This window comes from Teleopsis dalmanni, chromosome 1 (genome assembly GCF_002237135.1).
Source record: "Teleopsis dalmanni isolate 2A chromosome 1, ASM223713v2, whole genome shotgun sequence".
NCBI lineage: Eukaryota > Metazoa > Arthropoda > Insecta > Diptera > Diopsidae > Teleopsis > Teleopsis dalmanni.
The window spans coordinates 170003750-170011782 of record NC_051846.1 but is presented as its reverse complement, the minus strand read 5'-3'; the positions used below and the strand labels follow the sequence as shown (position 1 = coordinate 170011782).

Here is an 8033-nt window from a genome sequence, read left to right as displayed (position 1 = left end):
TTTTCTATTTCTAGTATAAAATTTTGAATTTTGACAGAAGTTAATAAAAATATTTTTATGACAATAAAAAAATAAATTTAAAATAAATTTAAAACATAGTAACAAGCTACTTTTTGAAAGAATTTGACAATCAGAAATACATACAAAATATAGAAAAAATTGTACATTTTCAGTTCAGTTCACTTCTTCAGCTAAAAAAGTTTTAAGTTTACGTCCAAAAATGCTAAAGATATATGCGCCTGCTCCTCGTATACTAAAAAGCCTGATTGCTATAACTGAAAAAGGTAGTGGAGAAGCAAACGAGGATCAAACTCAAAATGTACAAACAACTGTTAGCACCCGCATACATGTTGATGACAATAATACTATAATTAAAGTACGTCTTTTGCTGATTACCGTTCAAAACTACCCTTTCGATGGTTGGATCTATAGGACTGCTGAAAGGCGTCATGTCGTACTGCTTGCTAACTACTAACTACTAACTACTGAATGTGGAAGTCAGTCTCTTCTTCACAACCAAAATGTTATTAACGGAAAGAAGGGAGATTTTACAGACATCATCCAGATTTATCAAGGTAGACTTATACTCAAATACGGTAGTAAAAAGAGACTGTAAATTTTTTAATTCTATAGATTTACAATTTTAAAGCTGTGATGGTGTTTTGTAGCAGCCCAGACGAAAAGAAGAGGAGATGGCAATAACATTATTACATATACGTGTATATGTAAATTAAATAAAAACTTAATTTTTTAATTTAATTCAAACTAATTAACAACAACAAAACCTATAAAATAACAATTGATATTAGAGACACATACGAATATTGGTTGTAATAAGCAGACAGAAATATTATCATTATTAAATTAAATCTTCTGGGAAGTAATTTCGAAATCGAATAACATTTGACTGATGTTGTTAATCTGATACCATGGGGAGCAGGACTCACTGCTTCGACTGCCATGACCAATTGAGGTTGGCTCCTTTAATTGTAGTATTGTGCTGGTTTTAGTTAAAACCTAAATTAAGTGAAAAGAAGTACTATATTGATCATTTTCATACAATGTGAATTTAGATTTTGCAAACGAGTACTGTGACTTTAAGAACAACAGAGGTATGAGATGGACTTCGATCCTCCTAAGGAAACAACTTTGTTCGAATATATTGAGTAACAATTAGTGCTAGGGGAATTTTTTAGTATTTCAATGTGGGCACTTATTGTTGAACTATTTTAATATGTGTGTTAAGACCACCGTGGTGTTTAACCTTAACGGCATTTAATCACTATGGACTCTGTCTAGAAGTATCGGTTCTTTCACTATCTCATGACCAAAATTTGTCAAATAGATTAACTACTAGAGCTTCGTGTTAACAACAGTCTCCCGACGTAATACCCAACATTGTATTATGTTTTTACGATCTGTTTTTCTTTTCTGAATTTATATTAAATGAAAGGAATGTATTAATTACTCTGCAAATAGCGCAGACTACAAATAGGCGGTAGAGTGAAATGATGTTCTTGTGAAGAACCTGATATGTGTGAAAAGTACAATTCATATGTGAAGAGTACCTCCTTAACTCTTCAACTATTTAGCTAAGTATTTATATTATTAATTTTAGAGATATAAAACTTAATGAGAAAATTAATTTCAAAGATCCACCAACACCAAGAACTTGTCTCCTACTTGATGATGAGGTCCGACAACACCTTTACACTCTCTAAATAAAATCAATTACTACTCTTTCTAAATAAAATACAAAAATAAATTATATCAAAATCAAAATACAATAATCCCGACTACAACGCGGTAGATTAGTTCCGCGTTATAGGGAAACGCGTTATATGGATATTCCCGTATACCCCGTATACCCCGTAAACACACCTGCAAAGGTATGCGAAGCTAATTATGAACTGTACAAATCCCCGCATTATATGGAAGAATGCCCATGTTATACGGGGGATTAAAATCGCGTAGTATGAAAACGCGTTATGAGGGTACCGCGTTATAGGGGAGATTACTGTAATTGTGTCTATTATTATTATATTTAAAAATTATTCAAAATATTTAAAAAGAAATCAGAATATATGACTATATAGTGATATTCATAGAAACATAGTAAAAACGAACATAAAAAATAACATTAAATGTTTTGACTATTATTTTCTAAATACATTTTGTATCTTACAAAAAAATACTTGTATATATATATTTATCTAAATATATTAGTATATAACTACTAGCAATAAACTTTGAAACATCTAATAAAAATGCATACAAAACATAAAACTTATATGAAAAATAAATAAAAAAAAATTTAAATGCATTTTTTTGCATAGAAAAGAACATTGCAAGGAAATACAAAGGTTGACATAAATAGTAAATGTGTGTGCGTGTGTGTGTATATATATGCGCTTGTGTGTTGTTATTGCTATTCTTTCTGTTCTTCTTGTTGTATTTGTTGCAAATTTGTTATTGTTTTTATATTGCAAAATTAGCATTCAATTTTACTTCCTTGTCTGGGAGCAAAAAATATACACAACTAAAGACAAAAACAACAACAACAACAGCAAAGAACATACAAAACATGTTAAATGCTTGCTTTTGTTGTTGTAATTGTTGTCGTTGTTATTATTATTGTTGTTATTGTTTTGTAGTTTGGTTAGAGAAAGAAGAAGCAACACAACACACTTGATGACGAATTACTAATGCATTTCGCTTAGCTCTACTAAGGTGGCGGCGGTTCATTCATTCATTCATTATTCATGTAAATAATGCATATTTCCATATCCGCAGATGAGAAAATTGTCAACAAATTTTATTTTATTTTATTTTGATTTTTTTTTGTCGTAATTTTATTAATAAATTAATATAATAATTAATCATAATTTATAATAATTAATTATAATTAATGAATAATAAATATTTTATTATATCATCCTTTAAAGAATTAATTTTAAAGGGATATCTAAAAAATCCTTCTTTTTTTAATATTTTTTAAATCATGTTGTGACAAAAAGTTAATTTTTAAAAAATACAGTCAAACTTCGATAACTCGAACTTCTATAACTCAAATTTTCTATAACTCAAACTAAAAAGAGTGCAACAGGGCTTTAAAAAGCATATTATATACAATTTTGCTTCCATACCTCGAACTTGTATAACTCGAATTTCTCTATAAATCGAATAAAAATATTGTCACGTGCCAATAGGAATGTGGGAAAGTGCATTCTATAAGTCGAATTTTTATTTCAAGTATGAGTTCATTTTGGTGTTAAGGGAAGTCCCTTTTTCCAAATCAAATGTTTAATTTTTTCTTCCTTATGTTGCATATTTATGCAAATGCCAATCGCTGGCAGCGTTTAAAATAACTTCCAATGTTATTCTTAACGTTTATAATGAGATTGACAATGAAATATATATATTTCAAGCTTTCGTACAGATGACGATATTATAGAGCACTATATATATATATATAGAGCTCTAAATTACTGAATCTCATTTTAAGCGCAACGGAAAATGATGATGAGGATTCGGTGGATGAAAATGTTCATCAGTCTTCCAAGAATGAAGTAGAAGATTAATTCAAAATTCTGAATTTTTATTTGCAAACGAATGATGCAACAACTAATGATCACTATAAGGCTTGGAATAAATTCGAAACTCCCTTTACTGAAAATAAGAGAGAGATTTTAAAATCCCAAACCTTAATTTATGAATATTTTACTTCACTATAAATTCTGTGCTGTACATGATTTCAAATAAGTATCTTAAAATGTGATTCTAGTTTTTTTGAAAAATAAAAAAAAAAGAAAGTTCTCTAACTCAAAATTTCCATAAGTCGAACCTTTTCTTTGCAAAATGGTACTTCGAGTTATGGTAGTTTGACTGTATTTAAAAAATTCCAAGATATGAGAAAAGAATTTGGGGAAGATGTCTATGGTAAAAATTTGTATCTATTATTTCTTAGCAAGTTTACTTTATATAAGAAATTCATATCTCTTCATATCTCTAGAAAATTTTCTTTTAACCCTTTAACACCACAGTTCTTGAATTTTAATCTTAGGTTATTTTGATTAGCTGTAAGCCACACATAAACCTATTAGACCTTAGCGATCTCATAAAGAGTTAAACCTTTATGTTGATTTTATAGAACGATAGAGATACCGATAGAAAGTCCTTAGCGATCTTATACATAGTTAAACGCAATCTCATAGACATACATTAACATATGTCGATTTTGTAGAACGGTAGAGATACCACATTCAGTTAAACCTTATGTATATTTAATATATAAGACTGTCGAGCAGATTTAAGTTCAAAAGTCTAGAAAACTAATAACTATTAAAAAGTCAAAAAAAGATACTTGACTTTTGTAATACAGGGTAATATGTAATATAAAAAAATGATAAATATTCGAAATGAAAAATATTTTAAGATCATAATCAATCGCTTTCATTATATAGCATTAAGCAATTGATATGTAATATATCTTAGAAAAGGTTTGCATTTGCAATCAATAAAAAATAGAATAAAATAGAATAAAATAATAAAAGAATAAAAGACTTACCTTAAATGTCCTTTAAATTGTCGCATTTTTAATATCCGTCATTTTCTGTCGCCATTTTTGGTTCTTGATCTGCTATAAATTATTATATATTGTTTTTTATGTATTTGATAAACTTGTTAATTTAAAAAAAATTGTTTTAAAAAACTTTTAAGTTTAAGTATTTAATTTATTTTTCTTCTATTTCATAAACAAATCAAACGATTTTTTGAATTGTTTAAAAATTTATTTATCAAAAAATTTGCCTTGAATTTGCTTCCGTATTTGTTGTTGCGCTCGACCGTTTCGTTGATTTGTTTAAATAAATTTGTTAATAAATTGTTTAAATTTATTGTTGTTTTTCGACTTTATTGTTGTTTTTCAAGATGCAGCTACGCTTTTGTTCCAGTTTAACAATTTTTAAACAATATTCAATATTTTTAATATTTATTTTTATGCTCCAAATTGCAAGCTTTTTGTTTATAATTATATTTTAGTTATCTAAATTCTATTTATTTTTATTTAAACATATATTATTTATTAATTGATTATAACATATATTTATGTATATAAATTTTTTTATATTTATTTATCGCTATTTTAAACACTCACTTATTAACTATTGAACACAATTGGGTATCAAAAACATATACAATTTCTATATTTAATTTCTAAATATATTTATTATTTGTATATATTGTATTATATTTTTAAATATATATTTATATTTTAAACTTTAGCTTAATGCATAAATTAAAAATTTACAAATATTTTATATACAATTTACAATTTTTACACCAATTTTATGACACCGATGTTATTTTTATCTGAAAGTAAAGATGAAAAGTTATTAGTTATTAAAAAATACTGTTTAGTTGAATGACGTCATTTTATTCTAATATTTTTGTTTTGTTTGAATAAATATAAAAAAGAAAATATTTAAAATTATAAAAAACTAATTAGTGAAGTTTAAGTATAATTTACATTTATTTTACATTTTTGTTGAAGTTTTATAAGTTGAGATATAGGACTTATCTCTCACTATAAAATATAATTACAATGGCTTTAGCTATATCTTAATAGTTAAGGGCAGTTGATTAAGACATTGATTTGTACGTTTAAATAATAACACTTATTAATTGGTTCGATTGTTCCAACAATCCTGAAGGTCAAGGTCTGACACCGTATAAAACCTGAAGGGTTTCAAACCATTCTAAATGTTTGATTAAGCTTAAAATGCTCTTTCAGAATGATTCTGCAACTGAATAGGAATAAAATTCTAGAACTCGATTTTACCAGTCATAAGACTACTCCCAGTCCGCGCATTAGCACTTCTGTTTGGTAAAATATTGTATTTGTCTTCTAAGCGATATGACTTTTTGGATTAGTATTGGTAACAGTCCTCTGCAACCACATTGATTGTTTTACCGTCTCTTGTAGAAAAAAATAATATAGAATAGACTAGAAAATGTACATGACTTTTAGTGAAGCAGAGCACTGCGTACATTTCTGACTTTTTGTACTCATAATCGACCATAATTGAATAGAAGATATAGAAGACAATCTATTTACAAATAAATTACTATGCTTTCGTTTAGCTATGTCTAAGTTCTAGAGGCAATAATCAGTTAGGGTTGCCAGTTATTTAAAATTGTAGTTTAAAAATTATTTTCTTCATTGAACTATATGAAAAGAAGACAACTACAGCTAACCAAGTACTTAACTCTTGAATTATTAATCTATTGTGAAATTAATTATGAAAGTGGTAAATACAAATAATATTAATATTAAGCACAATAGTTCATTAAATGAACCACAAGAATGAACTAGTTCATTTTGGAACTACACACAACTATGTAGTTTTGAACCACTTTTATAAACAGATATTTAAAGCAAGATATTTGTAAACTATATATTTAAGAGTATCTATAATTTTTAGAAAATTAGTGGATTTATTTTTTTCAGTGTAAAATTAATAGAAATTAATTTAAAAAACAAAATATATAGATCTATACATATATTCAATAGATGTATAGATCTATTGAAACATTAGCAACTATTGTGAGTCAATCGATATAGTTTTGTTTTATTTCAAACAATCTTTAAGACAAGTTTTTATTTATTATATTACATGTTATCTTTAAACGTTTATAATTAGTAATCAATTAAATTTATTAACCTTTTTATAAATCTATTTAAAGATCAAAACGTGCGTCAGTTTCTTTCTTTCCGTTTCATACATTCGCTACCTAGTGAGTCAGGTTGTCTTGTGAGTCATTAACGTGAGTATAGCCATTCTGAAGAAGAATTATTAAACCAGATTAAATTCCAGATTTACTTCATTTCATATTTTTCTTTGCCTCTTTTAAATTATAAGACTGCAGTTGTTAGTTTTATAAATCCATAAGAGTAGCACTGAGTGTTAAATATTCGTAAGGAAGATTATATTGTCAAAATATCTTATTTATTAAGATTTACGACGAATACGACGAATTGTTCTTTACTAATAACATCGTCTTTAATATACAACATTGGAAAATGTAACAAAACAAATTAGTTGAGCTCTTCAATATATAATAAGAAATGAAAAGATTTTTCAAAGGTCATATCATAAATTATTAAATGAAGTATGAAAAGGATATATAACAAAGTTGGAACCAGCTTATTTGCTCATTAAAGACAGCTTAAAGATATGAAGACTTACCTAACAGTCAATCGAGACATATGCATAGCGATCTTTGAAAACATTTTAGAATATGTCTATAATAATACACATGTCTTAGAGACTACTTGCCTCGCTTTAATATATATAGTCTGTGTTCAAATAAATATATCGGTAGTACCATTTTTGTTTCTTACTAAGTATGTATTTAGAGTTTGCAATATTATTTGCATAATTACCTAGTGATTGTATTATTTCCATACACAAGTAAGTAAGAAACTCTATAGAATACATCATTCGATACTACCAATAAAAAATAATAAGGAACTGTTTAAGAGATCCACGAAGCTGAGGAGCCTAAAGAAACGTACTGCGACAGGTCGAAACCCTGTAATAGATTTTTATGTCAATTCAAGTAAGTATGTCTATAGAATACATCATTCGATACTACCAATAAAAAATAATAAGACATTGATTAAGGGGCACACGAAGCTGAGGAGCCTAAAGAGACATACTGCGACAGGCCGAAACCCTGTAACGGATTTTTATGTCCATTTAAGTAAGTAAGTAAGTCTGTAGAATACATCATTCGATAGTATCAATAAAAAACAGCTAGTCACTGATCAAAATATTTAACTGAACTTATTACAGACTTTGCAAATCTGTACGCCTCAACTTACAGATTTGCTTATATATATAGTATATATATACTTATATATATAGTATATCAATCGGTTCTACTAATTGAGGACAACAAGCCACTAATAAAAATCTCTAACTGAAACTACTTCAACCAATGACGGTTATTAGGAGTAGGAGTATTAAATT

The 8033-nt window shown here is 27.2% G+C and overlaps 1 long non-coding RNA gene across 1 annotated transcript; it reads left to right on the top strand.

Annotated features, from left to right (window-relative positions):
* The first annotated feature begins 137 nt into the window (after positions 1 to 137).
* On the top strand, positions 138 to 759 carry LOC119670093. The gene is made up of 2 exons (XR_005251676.1): positions 138 to 575; positions 634 to 759. It is a non-coding gene; the product is annotated as an uncharacterized LOC119670093 (long non-coding RNA).
* The last annotated feature ends 7274 nt before the right edge of the window (positions 760 to 8033 follow it).